This window comes from Schistocerca americana, chromosome 10 (genome assembly GCF_021461395.2).
Source record: "Schistocerca americana isolate TAMUIC-IGC-003095 chromosome 10, iqSchAmer2.1, whole genome shotgun sequence".
Taxonomy (NCBI): domain Eukaryota; kingdom Metazoa; phylum Arthropoda; class Insecta; order Orthoptera; family Acrididae; genus Schistocerca; species Schistocerca americana.
In genome coordinates this window covers 142595410-142613768 of record NC_060128.1, presented here as the reverse complement: position 1 = coordinate 142613768, position 18359 = coordinate 142595410, and positions in this window count along the sequence as shown.

The window sequence follows — 18359 nt, the reverse complement described above, 5'->3', positions numbered from 1 at the left end:
GATGATGTCGATGACGGATAAGATAAGAGAAATTACATTTAATGTCGTTGGACAGTTTTTATTTATTGTTTTTGCCGTTGCCAACACTGTAACCGAAATGTACATCGTTCGTCTTCTGTCGTAGTAGTTCCGATAGCTTTAAAAGAAATCGATATCTTGCAACGTGACAGTCGCGCGTTCGATATATATCGCTAGCACGCGTTCTTGGAAATTACTATTAGCTCTATTAAAACGTACTCTCCTCCCTCGTCCAAATGCTAGTGAGGTTTTTCTGTCTGTATTATAGATAAATAAGAACTTCAGTATCTGTCAACATGTTCTAAGGCAGAAAGGAAAGTACCATATCTAGTCAATAAGCACATCGGCTTAGAAAAATTCCATTACTAATACTGCGAACTTTACAATAATTCTCAACTTAGAGTAAAAACTATTTCATCATTCACACTGTTTAGTAAAACCCTAAGGCATTTCTTAATTTATTACTGTTCCTATTCAGTAGCAGAATCTTTACAACATGTGAACTACAAAAGTTAAAAGAAGAAAGAGCAAAATCTCTTACTGCAAGTAGTGCGAGCTGTTCTATAGATTACGCCGTTCAAACAAAAACACTCCTCAAAAAGAGCGCGCGCACTTATATTTACATAACATCGAATGTTATACTAATAAGAAAGAATCAGAACCTATAAAAACGGAAGATTAGTAAAAAAAAAAATTGCAAGCAGTGGGATGCGACCTATTAACACAACTCCTCTTTAATCTCAAATCCATGACGCTGCTCACTGCCCTATACCGACGACGATTAGTTAGCGACTATCTCTAGCATATTATTATTTTCTGAAAGCTTTAATCGTAGCTATGTTATGAACTGAAACATAATTGTGACAATGAGTTTTTGATGGATCCCCAATGTGCTGTTTTGTTCGAATGCCATACTCTCACAATACACAAGTTACAATAATTCTTTAAGCATGAATATGACGTTTCTCGTCATTTTATTACATACAACAAACGATGGTTTTCGAGAGATCTTTAGTTTGCTGATGTTCAGGAACGGCATATGTACATACGGGCTTCAACTGTTAGCCCGTATGACGCCTCTCCACTGTGTACTGAAGGCAGATGGGATGTATGTGACGTAAGAGGATATCTGCCGTCTCATTGGTCAACGTTCAAATACACTTTCAGAATATCTGAAATGCTAGATACTGCTCTGCACGCTCACAAAGACTCTCCAACGTGCTGTTAGACGCTATGACGTCAGAAACTCGGCACGCTCAACGTTCGAGTGCACGATGCGTACGCCGACGATTTAAATGACAGATATTCTGAACGTGCGTTTGAACATTGACCAATAAGAATGCCTGCCACTTACGTCACATGCACGCCGTCTCTGTTCAGTACAGACTCGCTAGACGTCAAATTGGCTTTCAGTCGGAACCCGTATGTACACACATCAAAAAAAGTCTTGCATCAACTCGGTTCCGTGAGTTCCGAAACCTACACAGAAAATTGGAATAGAGATCAACATAAACATCATTTCCGCCCTTTTTATTGCTCATGAAAACCACACATTGCATGTTGTACCATCATACAGCGAGACCTTCAGAGGTTGCTGTACACACCGGTACCTCTAAAACGCAGTAGCAGGTCCTCTTGCATTGATGCATGCTTGTGTTCGTCGAGGCATACTATCCACAAGTTCATCAAGGCACTGTTGGTCCAGATTGTCCCACTCCTCAACTGCGATTCGGCGTAGATCCCTCAGAGTGGTCGGTGGGTCACGTTGTAAGTAGGCTGTTTAGGTTTTTTTATTGGTAACGCCACCTCTGTATGAAAATCACTGGCTGTGCTGTGTGCAGTCTGTGGCTGCTTTGGATTGTTGTAATACTCGCCATTGTAGTGTTAGGCAGCTGGCTGTGAACAGCCCGTAGCGTTGCGCAGTTGGAGGTGAGCCGCCAGCAGTGGTGGATGTGGGGAGAGAGATGGCGGAGTTTTGTAATTTGTCATGAACTGCTATATTTATATAGGATGATATCAAGGTAAATACATTGTTTGTTCTCTATTAATATCTTTCATTTGCTAACTATCCCTATCAGTAGTTAGTGCCTTCCATAGTTTGAATCTTTTATTTAGCTGGCAGTAGTGGCGCTCGCTGTATTGCAGTAGCTTGAGCAGCGAAGATTTTTGTGAGGTAAGTGATTTGTGAAAGGTATAGTTTAATGTTAGTCAGGGCCATTCTTTTGTAGGGAATTTTGAAAGTCAGATTCAGATTGCGTTGCGCTAAAAATATTGTGTGTCAGGTTAAGCACAGTCGTGTATAATTTGTTAAAAAGGGGATGTTTCAACGTCGTCTATAAGCAGCCCGTTTCAATCTATCGCATGCATGTTCGATAGGCTTCATTTATGGAGAACATGCTGGCCACTCTAGTCCAGCGATGTCGTTTCCCTGAAGAAAGTCAGCCGGCCCCGGTGGCCGAACGGTTCTAGGCGCTTCAGTCCGGAACCACGCGACTACTACGGTTGCAGGTTCGAATCCTGCCTCGGGCGTGGATGTGTGTGATATCCTTAGGTTAGTTAGGTTTACTTAGGTCCAAGTATAGGGGACTGATGACCTCAGATGTTAAGTCCCATAGTGCTTAGAGCCATTTGAACCATTTTGGCCGGCCGAAGTGGCCGAGCGGTTCTAGGCGCTTCAGTCTGGAACCGTGCGACAGCTATGGTCGCAGGTTCGAATCCTGCCTCGGGCATGGATGTGTGTGATGTCGTTAGGTTAGTTAGGTTTAAGTAGTTCTAAGTTCTATGGGACTGATGACCTCCGCTGTTAAGTCCCATTGCGCTCAGAGCCATTTAAACCATTTTTTGAACCATTTTGAAGGAAGTCATTCACAAAATGAGCACGATGGGGACGCGAATTGTCGTCCATGAAGATGAATGCCTCGCAAATATGCTGCCGATATGGTTCCACTATCGGTCGGAGGATTGCATTCACGTATTGCACAGCCGTTACGGCGCCTTCTGTGACCACCAGCAGTGTGCGTCGGCCCCACATAATGCCACCCCAAAACAGCAGGGAACCTCCACCTTGCTGCACTCGCTGGACAGTGTGTCTGAGGCGTTCAGCCTGGCAGAGCTGCCTCGAAACTCGTCTCTGGCGATTGTCTGGTTGAAGGCATATGCGACACTCATCGCTGAAGTGAACGTGATGTCAATCTTGAGCGGTCCATTCGGCATGTTGTTGGGCACATCTGTACCGCGCTGCATGGATCCGTGATTGCAAAGATGGACCTGGCCATCGGGAGTGAAGTTGCGCATCATGCAGCCTATTGCGCACAGTTTAAGTCGTAACACGATGTCCTGTGACTGCACGAAAAGCATTATACAACATCGTGGCGTTGCTGTTAGGGTTCCTCCGAGACATAATTTATAGGTAGCGGTCATCCACTGCAGTAGTTGCCCTTGGGCGGCCTGAGCGAGGCATGTAATCGACAGTTCCTGTCTCTCTGTATCTCCTCCATGTTCGAACAACATCGCTTTTGTTCACTCCGAGACGCCTGTACACTTCCCTTGTTGAGAGCCCTTCCTGGCACAAAGTAACAATGCGGACGCGATCGAACCGCGGTTTTGACCGTCTAGGCATGGTTGAACTACAGACAACACGAGCCGTGTACCTCTTTCCTGGCGGAATAACTGGAACTGATCGGTTGTCGGACCCCCTGCGTCTAATAGTCGCTGCTCATACATGGTTGTTTACGTCTTTGGGTGGTTTTAGTGACATCTCTGAACAGTCAAAGGGACTGTGTCTGTGAGACAATATCCACAGTCAATGTTTATCTTCAGGAGTTATGGGAACCGGGGTGATGCAAAACTTTTTTTGATGTCTTTAAATACGCCGTTTCTATCAGAAAACAGGATATCTCGAAAACTTGTCTTGAAGTGTATGATTTGTTGTAGTAAATATTGGTGGTTAAAGAATTGTTGTAACTTGCATATTATAACAGTATGGTGTTTCATGGCAACAGCATTTGAGGATCTACATCTGCATCTATACTCCGCAAACCACCATGAGGTGCATGGCAGAGGGTACGTTCCATTGTACCAGTTACTAGGGTTTCTTCCCGTTCCGTTCGCGTATGGAGCGCGGCAAGAATGATTGTTTAAATGCCTCTGTGCGTGCGGTAATTATTCTAATCTCACCCAAACGATCCCTATGTGATCGATACGTAGGGGTTGTAGTATATTACTATAGTAATCATTTAAAGCCTGTTCTTGAAACTTTCTTAGTAGACTTTCTCGGGATAGTTTACGTATATCTTCAAGAGTCTTCCAGTTCAGTTCCTTCAATATCTTTGTGATACTCTCCCACGGATTAAACAAATCTGTGACCGTTCGTGCTGCCTTTCTCTGTATACGTTCAGTATCTCCTGTTAGTCCTGGTCGGTATGGATCTCAGACACCAGAGCAGTTTCTAGAAGAAGTCGCACGAGCGATTTGTAAGCAATCTCCTGTGTACAATTATTGCACCTCCCCAATATTCTACCAATAAATCGAAGTCTACCAGCCGCTTTATCCACATCTGAACCTATGCTATAATTACATTTCATATCCCTTTGAAGTGTTACTCCCAGTTATTTGTACGACTTGGCTGATTCCAACAGTGACTAATTCACTATACAGTCATAGGACACGACGTTTTTCCGTTTTGTAAAGTGCACAATTTTGCATTTCTGAACATTCAAAGCAAGTTGCCAATATTTGCCCCACTTCGAAATCTTATCGATTTCTGGTTGAATATTTATACAACTTCTTTCAGACAGTACTTCATAGATAACTGCAACACCCATAAGAAATAAGGATCCAGAATACATGGAATGTTCTTGATACAGTTTGTTATAATTAAATGTCATTTAATAACATATCTACGATTACAGCTTACTGTAGATGGTAAGGCGAAAAATCGTCATTCAGCGGTAATGGTATTACGCAATGAGTAGCGTCTCAAAATGATACGTTAACGCTTTGTGTGTCACTGGTTTCCAGCGCACTAGGTCCAAGTATTTTTATTACTAGCCTTCTCGTTTTCTAATAGGTTCTGGTACTTTCTTATTAGTTTAATAAATGTACATATATTCTATGATATTCGATGTTATGAAAATAGAAGTACAATGTTTTTAAGGAGTGAGTTTGTTCGATTGGCTTCAATCAACAAAATAGCTTGCACTACTTGTAGTAAGGTATTTTGCTCTCCCTGGTTTTAAGTTTCTTATTTCACATGTTGCAACGATTTTGCTTTTCGCCCAGTATTCCTTCATACGCAACGAATGGGCTAGCTTTCGTTGCGTAGACCACGTATGTCGGTTAGCGTTTCTCTCTTCTTCCTCAAAACCCCGTGTGTTTGTGATTTTTCTGATTTCATTTCTGTCATGTAGATCTTCTTCCGTCTGTTTGTACCAGTTTGGTCTTGTAGTTTTGTTCTTTAAAAATGTATGGATTTTGTGCGTTAATCTGTTTGAGTCCATTCTTTCTAAAAGCCCCATCCGCATTGTGTCTGTTATTTTGGAGATATTTTTATATATTTCTGCGTTGGGTTTTGGATAATGCACACCATCTTTAGTTATTGGTCCTAGGATTTTCCTCATTATTTTACGTTCTTTCACTTACAATTCCCCTTTTAGTGTTCTGTGTTGAAGATTTAGTGTCTCCGATGCGTAGAGAGCTTCGGGTTTAATTACTGTTGTGTAATGTCGTATTTTGCAGTTCCACGAGAGACTCTTTCTGTTGTAAACGTTTTTTGCCAACTGAAACGCCGTCTCCATTTTCTGGACTCTTGACCTGAGAGATTTCTTTTCATTACAATTTTCTGCAATCCATTCACCTACATATTTAAATTCTTTTACTCGAGAGATGTAGTTATTACCAGTTTTGAGATCAGAAGGTGCATCTTTGATGTCAGTCATAAATTTTGTTTTTTCAAATGAAATTTCTAATCCTATTTTTGCTGCCTGCTCGTGTAATAATTCTAGCTGATTCTGTGCATCAGTAATGTCTTAGGCGATCAGTGCCATGTCGTCAGCAAATGCTAAACAGTCTAATTTTATGCCCTTACGTTTTAGTCCCAGTCTGTGTGCTGGTGAACCTGCTTTTCACCATTATCGAACAACGTTTTCAAGAGCACAATTGAAGAGCACTGGGGACAGCCCATCCCCTTGTCATACTCCTGTGTCTATTTCAAATTCTGTGCTAAATTCTCCCATACATTTTACTTTGGATTTGGTCTCCGTGAGTGTTTCTTTTAGGATGTGTCTTTTGATCTAGTCCAAATTCTGCTGACACTTCAAAAAGGGGTTCTCTGTCTATACTCTCATATGCATTTTTAGTCGACAAACGTGATGTCATAACTTTTGTTTTAAGTGCTTTGCAAATTTTTCATCGAGTTTTTCAAGTAAAGGATTTGTTCTACGCATGATCGACCTATTCTGAATCCACCTTGGTATTCGCCTAGTTTTGAATCCAGCTGAGATTCTGTTCGGTTTAGTAGGGCTTTAGACAGAATTTTGTATGTTATTGACAATAAAGAGATTCCACGCAAATTGTTGGGGTCTGTTTTACTTCCTTCTTTGTACAGAGGATGTATGATTGCTGTCTTCCAGTCTGTGGGGAATTTTTCAGTTTTCCAGATATCTTCTATAATTTCTTTGAGTTTTGCGATAAAATTTTCTCCTGCATTTTTCCATAATTCTACAATGATTTGGTCTTCTCCCGATGCTTTGTTATTTTTCAGTGACTGAATTATCTCTTTAATCTCCCGTAAACTTGGTGGCTTTGAGTCTCGGTTTCGCTGTGTATGACGGAACTCAAATTTGTCTGTACGGTTTCCACAATACAGTAATTTAGGAAAGTATTTTGCAAGAATTTCACAGTTTTCGGTGTTGGTATGGGCAATTTTCCCATGTTCATTTCCGAATTGGAGTGATGGAGGAGAGTACTTTGCTAATTTTTGTTTGAATACTCTGTAGAAATTTCGGGAATTGTTTTTCTTTAAATCATTTTCTATGTCTTGCAATTTTTTGTCTTCGTGTTTGTTTGTGGACTGTTCGTATTGCTTTTGTGACTGTTTTCCTGGTATCTATGAGATCTTATTCAAATGGTCCAAATGGCTCTGAGCACTATGGGACTTAACACCTGAGGTCATCAGTCCCCTAGACTTAGAACTATTTTAACCTAACTAACCTAAGGACATCACACACATCCATGCCCGAGGCAGGATTCGAACCTGCGACCGTAGCAGTCTCGTGGTTTCGGACTGAAGCGCCTAGAACCGCTCGGCCACCGCGGCCTGCTGAGATCTTATTATTTTGTATTATATTTCTTTCGCAATTTCCGGTAAATATTCGAAATTGTTCTTTTGAAATTATATAGCACCTAATTTTAATTTCACCTTGTGAAGGAGTCTAACTACTTTTCGAGCAGAAAGAAGGTCTCCGATTGTACTGAGGGTGGCAGATGTCCGATATGAAGAAACAGCACATCAGTTGTGCTAAAAAACAATTTTCAACGCAACTAGTGTGCTATCTCTTCACATTGGCATTCTTCAGAAACAGTTGCTGAAGTTGATGGACAAAAATCTAAACGATAAGATTAGTCGCTGTAGTGGGCGGTTACGTGGGAGGGTAAATACTGACGTAATCGGCCCGTTTGCAGAAATGAGATGCAGTGTTCGGGACAAATACAATATGTGACGGAACCGAACGACGGACCCATTGGACACCTTTCATTGCGCCTCTTACATGCAGCTAACATTGTTACTAAGGTGATAATCACCAAGCGTGAACGTGCATCGTTTTCCTTCCAGTTCTAGCTCTAATGAGTATAAACCGATTGCTAGCTTGTTGATGTACAAAATATCTAATAATAAATCATTACTTAAACATACAGCGCTAAAACCGGCAGTGTCTTTACAATCTGCAGCCGATATTTTTATAGGCCAGTGCGTCGATATCTTTTCCGTCGATATATCGATGCTTTTTCTCGATATATCGGAGTCTGATGATGATATTTTTAAAAATATCGAGAGTCCTATTTTAATGTCGCATCCGGCTGTAGTGAAATGAGTCCAACAATTTGAGGAAAGCCTCGAAGACATGGGTGATACTGATGGGGAAGGATCTTGTACCATGTTACTTCCATCATTTCGCCAAGCTAAACGATGTCAAAGTTAGCGTAAGGAGGGCTATGCCTGCCACAGGAGAGTGTTATGGGACCATTGCTTTTCACAATATACAGGGGTGTTACAAAAAGGCACGGCCAAACTTTCAGGAAACATTTCTCACACACAAATAAAGAAAAGATGTTATGTGGACATGTGTCCGGAAACGCTTAATTTCCATGTTAGAGCTCATTTTAGTTTCGTCCACCTACGCTCAATGAACACGTTATCATGATTTCATACGGGACACTCTACCTGTGCTGCTAGAACATGTACCTTTCCAAGTACGACACAACATATGATTCATGCGCGATGGAGCTCCTGCACATTTCAGTCGAAGTGTTCGTACGCTTCTCAACAACAGATTCGGTGACCGATGGATTGGTAGAGGCGGACCAATTCCATGGCCTCCACGCTCTCCTGACCTCAACCCTCTTGACTTTCATTTATGGGGGCATTTGAAAGCTCTTGTCTACGCAACCCCGGTACCAAATGTAGAGACTCTTCGTGCTCGCGTTGTGGACGGTTGTAATACAATACGCCATTCTCCAGGGCTGCATCAGCGCATCAGGGATTCCATGCGACGGAGGGTGGATGCATGTATCCTCGCTAACGGAGGACATTTTGAACATTTCCTGTAACAGAGTGTTTGAAGTCACGCTGGTACGTTCTGTTGCTGTGTGTTTCCATTCCATGATTAATGTCATTTGAAGAGAAGTAATAAAATGAGCTCTAACATGAAAAGTAAGCGTTTCCGGACACATGTCCATATAACATATTTTCTTTCTTCGTGTGTGAGGAATGTTTGCTGAAAGTTTGGCCGTACGTTTTTGTAATACCCTGTATATAAATGACCTAGTAGATAGTGTCGGAAGTTCCATGCGGCTTTTCGCGGATGATGTTGTTGTATACAGAGAAGTTGCAGCATTAAAAAATTACAGCGAAATGCAAGAAGATCTGTCACTGATAGGCACTTGCTGCAGAGAGTGGCAACTGACCCTTAACATAGACAAATTTAATGTATTGCGAATTCATAGAAAGAAGGATCCTTTATTGTGTGATCGTATGATAGCGGAACAAACACTGGTAGCAGTTACTTCTGTAAAATATCTGGGAGTATGCGTACGGAACGATTTGAAGTGGAAATGTCATATAAAATTTATTGTTGGTAAGGCGGGTGCCAGGTTGAGATTCATTGGAAGAGTCCTTAGAAAATGTAATCCATCAACAAAGGAGGTGGCTTACAAAACACTCGTTCGACCTATACCTGAGTATTGCTCATCAGTGTGGGATCGGTACCAGGTCGGGTTGACAGAGGAGAGAGAGAAGATCCAAAGAAGAGCGGCGCGTTTCGTCACAGGGTTATTTGGTAAGCGTGATAGCGTTACGGAGATGTTTTAGCAAACTCAAGTGACAGACTCTGCAAGAGAGGCGCTCTGCATCGCGGTGTAGCTTGCTGTCCAGGTTTCGAGAGGGTGCGTTTCTGGATGAGCTATCGAATATATTGCTTCCTCCTACTTATATCTCGCGAGGAGATCACGAATCTAAAATTAGAGAGATGCGAGCGCGCACGGAGGCTTTCCGGCAGTCGTTCTTCCCGCGAACCATACGCGACTGGAACAGGAAAGGGAGGTAATGACAGTGGCACGTAAAGTGCCCTCCGCCACACACCGTTGAGTGACTTGCGGAGTATAAATATAGATGTAGATGTAGAAAAACATGTGGGGGGAAGGGGTGGGAAGGGGGACAGAATTGTTTTGACGATTAGGACGTTCGCGCAGCGCTTCTAGAATGACTCTGTCACCAAAAATTGAATATCTGTCGTTGAGCAATTGAACGACTGATAGAGCGTTCCGACCAATGTTAGCTGAGATATGGTGACATTGTTGAAAAATAGTGTCATGTCTCTGTGTCACTTACAAGTGCAGCACATGACTCAATTAAATTTACTTAGCTTGTCAAATAATGAGTAACACAGTAGAGCAGTGTCTGTATTTTGCAGTGTCTTTATAGTTGGATGCAATGTTCCTTCAGACGTGTGTGCTTGGCCGAATGAACATTGTATCGAACTCTGCAGACATTGTAACACATAAGCGCTGCCCTACTGTATTTCATGTCAAAGCAATGAAGTCTGATGAGCAAAACACTCTCTCTGTCTGGGTGGGCATCGTATGATTTGTCTGTGAGCACTCGCTTCAGGCCAACGCCGGGATGGTTTCTTTGAAAGGAACCGATGACCTCGCTGTCTGGTCCCCTTCCTCCAATCAACCAACGAACCAACTATGTGAGCACTATGGAATCTATACACGAGGATATGTGGAAGGTTGAGTTGATCTTGGAGTCGTTTTCAGGTGGGCGAGGCACTTACGGCGACTGCTCGCATAAAGTGGGAAATCTCAGTTCGAGTCGGCGACTGCTCGCATAAAGTGGGAAATATCGTTTCGAGTCCTAGTCCGGTACTAATTACCATATGTCACTAGTAGAGCTGTAAAACTACTGTAGGCTTCCATAGACTGCAATAAGTAAGTGTAGAGTACGGTAGTGCTTTGATCAGTACGTATGTTACCTGTATGTAGGGTGTGTTGCATACCTATTGGGCGTTGTCTCATAATGATCGCTTTCTTTACATGTGCAGTGTCTTACTAGGTTCACGTAAAAATCCGAACTGGTGAACCGTCTCGAAACTGAGTGAGAATGTATAAAGGGCCACGTAACCTATACAGTTATCCTCCTGTCACTTAAGAATAAACATTTTTATACCTAAACTGAAATTGTCAATGTTTAATTCGGATTTTCTTCGAGAACTTGATTTGTAACGTGAAACAGAGAGATGTAGTAAAAATAAAGGAAATGATACAGATTTGTCATAGAGAGCTAGAAAACGCAATTTACCCAATAGAAAGATAAAATGAAAAAACTGTAAAACGAAATTATACCAAACGTCGCTTCAGTACTTCGTCGAACTTGTATACAACGTGTTTCTGTTATTCATAAATAACTCTCGCATTCACCAATAACAAGATGAAGAACGTTCTATTTAGTATAAAATGACAAGAGTTATGTATATTTTCATGTTTATGCCTGTAGACTGTACTTGCATCAAAAGTAGTTGCTTTGGTTACATAAAAATACAGCAAATAATTTTTGTTACAGTATGCGATGTATATTCTATATGGATGTAAAATACACTAGGACTAACACTGAATTATGTATGGTTCTAATTATGTGCAAAACCAACAAATAAAAAAAAACAAAGTCGCCCGCTCACATTTTTCTCTCTTATTATTCATTTATGTTTCTTTCCCTACCGATTCTACCAATATACCGATAATCCTACCATTTACTATTTATGTAGTGTACCAAAACAAGCGAACCATAGTTTTGGTAGGGTGCAACTCTGGTTATAAGCAAATCGTACAGCCGTTGTACAAGTATATTGACAATTTGCAAATGCATTTCATAATAATGTGTAACTTACCTTTTGAAATTCTCTGGTATGCGTGACTTCTCAGACGTCAATAAATTTCACAACAGTGAGTGTTGCAACAGTGTGTGTTAGATTGTGTTAAAACTGTAAATTGAAAGCTACTCTCAGTGAGGAATGTCTTCTGATTTAACTGCTGTGTGAAGTAATTTCACACGAGAAAATGAGGATGTACTGGTGAGAGAGAGAGAGAGAGAGAGAGAGAGAGAGAGAGAGAGAGAGTGGATGAAAGGTGTTGTGTGTTTTAGCTTTCTTCCTTCTTCTTCTGCTTTTGGTAAGATGACAATTTTCGTACAACGTTAATATTCAGTGTAAGGTATAGCCGTGCACTGAAATGCCTATTGTGTTTCAGCTTGTATTGGTCGTGATTTTCATTCGTAAACTGTTTTGTGAAAGTGTAATTTCCGCTGTCTTTTATCAGTTCTCTGACGTCTTCTGTGCACCTGTATTTGAGCTTCCTATATGTTGCTTTGCACACTATGACGGGGAGGTGTCATTGGTGACGAATTGGTGTATTCGTGAATTCCTGGATTTGTCAGGGTTGTATTTTTTTGTTCGTAGTCTTCATCTGCAGCTACAATAGTTCCTTGTCTCTTCCTTGTTTACTATTTTCTCCGCAGACAAGAATATAGTTGGGGTGCAGACAGTAGAAGAGCAAAGAGGGTAAAACTATATTCTCATGTACCCTGAGAATATAGTTTTACGCGGCGATATTTTTGTATAAATGTGTCTCGGATTATTTGCTACTTTCCTCGGGGGGAGGGGGGGGGGGGGCGATCATGGTATGCAGCGTTTGATAGTTAACGTCTGTTGATTACAACAGACGACATCACGAAAACTTGAATACACTACAAATCAATGTGGCAAGTAAACCGAGGAACATTTATTCAACGTCTGTACCCATTAAATTTGTTGTTCTTGTCTTTTTCTTCGAGTACGACTATCTATGGGCCACGTGAAGTAACTTACACAGGATTTTGTCTTCTTTTCTCATTTTCGATCTTTCCATTATTTCTTCATTGTTTCACAACGTTCTTTTCGTTTTTCATTTGCCCATATATTGCAGGCGTTTCTGCCCATTTCATGGAAACCTCTGATCTCCCTAATCACGTTTCTAAAAGTAGGTTTGTCTAGAATTTTTGTTCTCGTAAAGTTCATTTCTGCTAAATATTATTTCTCTTCCCTGAAAAAACTGATCTATATTTTGGGACTTTTGTCGAAGTGATAAAATACGATTTTAGTTGACCTTTCCGGGGTCATTTGAATCAGGCAAACATACAACGAAATTCTCCTTTTCTTGAGAGCGTCAACCTGTTTTCCAGTTTCGGTTCATTTCCTTTTTGTGGATGCGATCAAGAGATGCAGGAGGCGATCCATAAATTTGTACTGCGGTCTTCTTGTGAAAACTTTGTTTTTTACCAAGATCCTTTCTCTCCTATTGCTCAGTTTCTCCCTGCTTTGTTCAGAACTAGAAATTCCGCTGAATAAAGGCGTTCCGGTTTTATGACAGCGTTCTAGTGTTGGATTTTGGTTTTTTGCTGAGGGCGATTTTTTTAATTGAAAATGACTTTCGTTAACTGACAAGCCATTTCCATTTTCTGATATCTATTTTTGTTTGCTTCTTAATGCAGATTGGTGCCGGCCGATGTAGTCGAGCAGTTCTAGGCGCTTCAGTCGGGAACCGCACAACCGCTACCGTCGCAGGTTGGAATTCTGCCTTGGGCATGGATGTGTGTGATGTCCTTAGGTTAGTTAGGTTTAAGTAGTTCTAAGTTCTAGGGGACTGATGACCTCAGATGTTAAGTCCCATAGTACTCAGAGCCATTTGAACCATTTTTGTAGATTGGTACTGAGGTTGTTACGCACAAGTTGTCAAAACTTTGATATTTTTACCACAACATGTTACGGGACAAGCCACCAATTTATTCGAATTAGCGGCGTTAGGATTAATGTTTTCTGTTGGTCATTATATATACATGCACACGATACAACATTTGTGTAGCGTTGGTTTACTACGACTAGACATGTAATGTTCATAATTTTTATGATAGAAGTATCGTTGGGCGCTGTGACATATGCGTTGCAGAAAAGTGCTATCTTTGGTTGGTGAAAGCGGCTGCCTTTTCTTTATAGTTGTGCCCTGAGAGTATGATGCGCCAGCGTGAGACTTTCTAGGAAGAGTTTTACGTTTGGAAATGCATGATTACTGTGTGCGGGCTTTTATTTTTGACAGAGTCTGATGGCATAGATGCTCTAAGGTATGTTGTACTACAGGACGATATAAATAGTTACATGTTTGTCAGTATGTATAGCATTGTGATGTATTGTTTTATTTCTTTCTTTTATAGCACTTGATAATGGGGTAACATAGTCCCGAAACACGTTATGGTAAAAATGTCACATGTTTTACATCTGGGTCGTATGATTCTCACAAGAAAACCTACCCAAGGGATACACTTCGATTTTGTTCAACTTTGAATATGTCGTAGTGTAGAGCAAAATAAGAGACACAAATCTTTTTATACATGCCCATACTTCCACTAAGTTCCTGAGTGAATACCACAGAAACGGCAACACGTGTGAAATAAAACTTCAAACAAGAATCTATGGTTTTTAATGTTTGTTACAATGGTGCATCCATATTTGTCGAAAAAGTCATTTTTTTCGATGTCCTTTCTCCCATTATTTTGTTTTTCATTTCGACATTGCACTGATAGCAAAGTATAGCATCGTTGATAACAAATTCAATCATATAATATGATGAAGTGGTATTCCAAAAACGTATTTGTGCAGAAATAAGCTAAAAATTCTCAATATGAAAATGTGTTCAGAATTTTTTTGACTGGAACAGTTCTGTGCCTCTTATTGTACAGTTTTACAACAATGTTACAACAATAATGAACGAACGATTTCAAATATAACATAATTAACATCTGGAAATTTTCAACTTGAAAATAAAAAAACACACCAAATGTAAAAAGACAACACAATTACAAAACAAGATATTTGATATTTCTTAAAATCAAAAGATATATATCAGTATGAAAATTGGCATTGAAGCTGATGCATATCGGGCATGCATACAGCGATATCTCTATTTCTGACTATTGTGTCTTTGGACACGATTACATTTGGTATTAACGATACTATGAATTTCGCTGTTAGTCATACTGAAATGAAAAACAAAATGGTAGGAGAGGGAGGAGATTTCGAAAAAATGACTTTTTCGCCAAATTTGGATGCACCATTTTAGCGAGCATTAAAAGCCATAGAACTTTTATTTGAAGTTCTTTTAGTATCTGTTACCGTTTCGAGGATATTCATTCAGAAATACGAATCGCGGTTGACTTTAAGAGAGTGTTTCATCCCCTTAAAGACCGCATGGGCACATATAAAAATATGTGGGCCTTATTTGCTCTACTCTAGTACACATTCAAAGACGACGATAATCGAAGTGTACTCTTAGGGTAGATTTGCTTGTCACGCTTTTGGTCGACTGTGGACAATTGTGGCCCCACCATGCACACAGCTTCTTCATAGCCAATTCTTCGTGTAGGAAACGCAGTCGCTCAGCTGAGATGGCTACAGTCTCAGCAGTCTCAAGAATTTTTATCTGGCATTCTTTCATTACCATGTCATGGATTTTGTCCACAGTTTTCTTTGTGGTTACCTCAGTCGGGCAGTGGGAGCACACTTCGTCTTCGGTGCTTGTCCGACCACGTTAAATTCATTACTCTAAAAGTAAATGGTCGAAAATGATGGGGCAGAGTCCGCGTCAACTTCATCCAGTTCTGTTTTGATTTTTGCGGCAGTCCAATTCTTGAAATGAAAATAATAACAACACAAACTCTGTGTCCTCCATTTTCATTCGCTACTGCCTCTATGTTTCGATACAGTGTATCGATACCTGGAACTGTTTCAGCGTTTCGGAACGGCTGTGGTTCACTGTTTCGAAACAGTGGGGTTTCATTCCGCCTCTGTCTCGGATAATCGGACCAGATTCGATCTCGAGCCAGACACAGAAACTGTATCGTTGTTTCAAAATAAGGCTGTTTCAGTCCACCTGTGCTTAGAACGGACTAATTGTATCGAAACAGGGATGTTTCATTCCGCTCTGTGTCGGACGGGATTCGGGCTCGGCACAGGTACTGAAACACAACATACCACTTCGTGAAACACTTTCAAGAGTGTCGAAATCTTTTTGACAAGCAATAGCATGAAGCTTAAGATATCCGAAAATAAAGCTTCGTTTCTAGCTGACTGTCCTATTCCGAAATGGCGTAACATCTGCTTTATAAACACTAACCAAACAATAAAACAACGCATACTATTCACATTCAAAATAATAAATATGTGAAAATCATTCAGTTTAATTACACTTTTTTTATAACATACGCTTCTCTGTACATGTACAGTAATCATATTAAGGAATGCAAGTAAGCCTACAACATTTTGAATAAAAAAAGGCGTAGAGTGACAGTTATTAGACATATGTATAAATTTGATGTAGGTATAATTGCAAGCAATCTGTTTGACATATCACTGTTAGTGTAATGGTGAACAGGAAGGGCTGGGAAGCATGGTGAAATTATAGTAATGGTTCGAAACACCTTGAAAGACAAAACTTTTTTTTCTGTTATATTTTGTTATTTATTCGAATTATTTGGCGTTTTCCTATTATCCACAATGATTCCCTTTGTGTGCATGGAAATTAGCAGGATGTGTATATTACCCATACTAACGGAATGTGGGAATCGCAGTAGCACATCCGTTGTTTCTGCAGTTTGCTCCCACCTCCAGTTCCGTTCGTGGTGGTTCTTCTGTCTTCAGCTATGGCTGGCCTCAGCCAATTGAAAAGTATGAAAGTCACACGACACGAAAGCAGCGCATTTGCTGCAGGAAATACGAAACTGCCAATACGCCTAAGTGATAGCTTCATACTTTCTGCGACACGATTAGCGCTCTCGCACCTCGTTTGTGTTTATATGGACATACTTATACAGTAGACATTCAAGATGATAAAATGTGTAGGTATAACTCAAACTGTTTCACTGTTTCGAAACAGCGTATCGAAACATTACATTGTACTGTTTCATTTGTTACGAAACAGTTACGTGTTTCAGTTTGCCCATCTCTAGAATAGACGACTGTCAACAATGAACTGTACGCTGTACATTGTTGACATTCTTTATACGATCCTTGGAATAATCAAGCTTACCAACTATGAAGGTGCAACAAAGATGTTCCATTCTTTCATGGAGTTTTACCAGACATCTCAAACCACTCTCGTAAATGACCAATCGCAGCATATATCAGACTTGGCACATTGAGTAGCTGAACACGTGTAAAAAGGTACTTACTGTGCAGACGTGATTTCCTCATCAGACTTCAGCGTACATCCTCTGCTCATTTCTTGTGGATCTAGGTGAACTTCGAAAAACAAAACTTTAAAAAAATGATGGTGGAAAAAATACATCTTTTAAATGTGGTGGTGTATTCCAATTAATTAACTCATTTCAGTGGTTGGGAACGAGGATTTGTGATTGAAGGTTGTGGGCATTTTTATTTGTGCATACGTTTATTTCCGTTATTATATTAGAACATGATTTAGGAACATGGGTTTTGTGAAAGAATGTATCGTTTTGAACTGTACATAAACTTTACACGAGACATCGTCATATCGTAATTACACAATTACAGTACACGTCAACAATTTCAAGACAGCTACACATTTAACTCAGCATTACACACAACTTACATTACTAATTTCTTAAGTCTAATAATTCGGCTTTTTAGAGAACTATTAGTTAATGTTATTTTACTGACACAGTCAGCCAGCATTCGTCAAACAAAGCATTGGTTCACTACTATTCAGTGTCTACTGCGGTTTGAAAACTTACGCAGCTTTCGTAAACACAGTCTGTCTCACAAACAGGAGTGCGCTCAACAGAGAGCGCAAAAAAGGCAATTCTAGTAATAGAGCGAAATATTTCATCTGAAGCAAGGCATCGGCTCAACGCGTCAACGTTCTTTTTTTTTGTCAAAAATTGCTTCCTGCACTCTCAGCCTCAAATGTCTTGCCGTATCATATGAAGTAGCTCTATCTTTGAATCAATGTTGCAAGAAAAATGGTATTGACTAGTTCCAACTGAAGGATATAATCCGTTTAAGACATGTTTTAAGAACAAGCGTTGTTTTGCGTAAGATGTATGATGGGAAGGATGAAATGACGCTAATGTTTCGACATTAAAGTGCAAATATCTCTCTTCATAACGGTGAGTGTGGTGTACTGCTTATACGTGATAAGGAGGTGTTAGAGGCGTTATCTTGTATAACAAAAGTCACCGAGCGTAGAATTCGCACTGAAAATGGCCGCCTAAGTACGAAACTGTCCTAACGGGTTTTATTCTTCCATCTCACTGCATTCCATATCCCGGTTATACCTCAGAGCTGAACTAAAAGTGACCATACTTTTTTTTTAGATTCTAAGAAAAACTGTTGAATTTTGGAGCTGAATATTCAGTCATCTTTCGAAATAATTTAGGAGCAAGTGGCGTGGAGCAGTCTGCGAAGTCGTTTGGCTACCATGTTGATGTCAGGGGTACTTTGTTGTTTAGGGACCACCACAGATCGTAAAAGCTCATGAGGAGGTTTCTCAGAAGGAATCGTTAG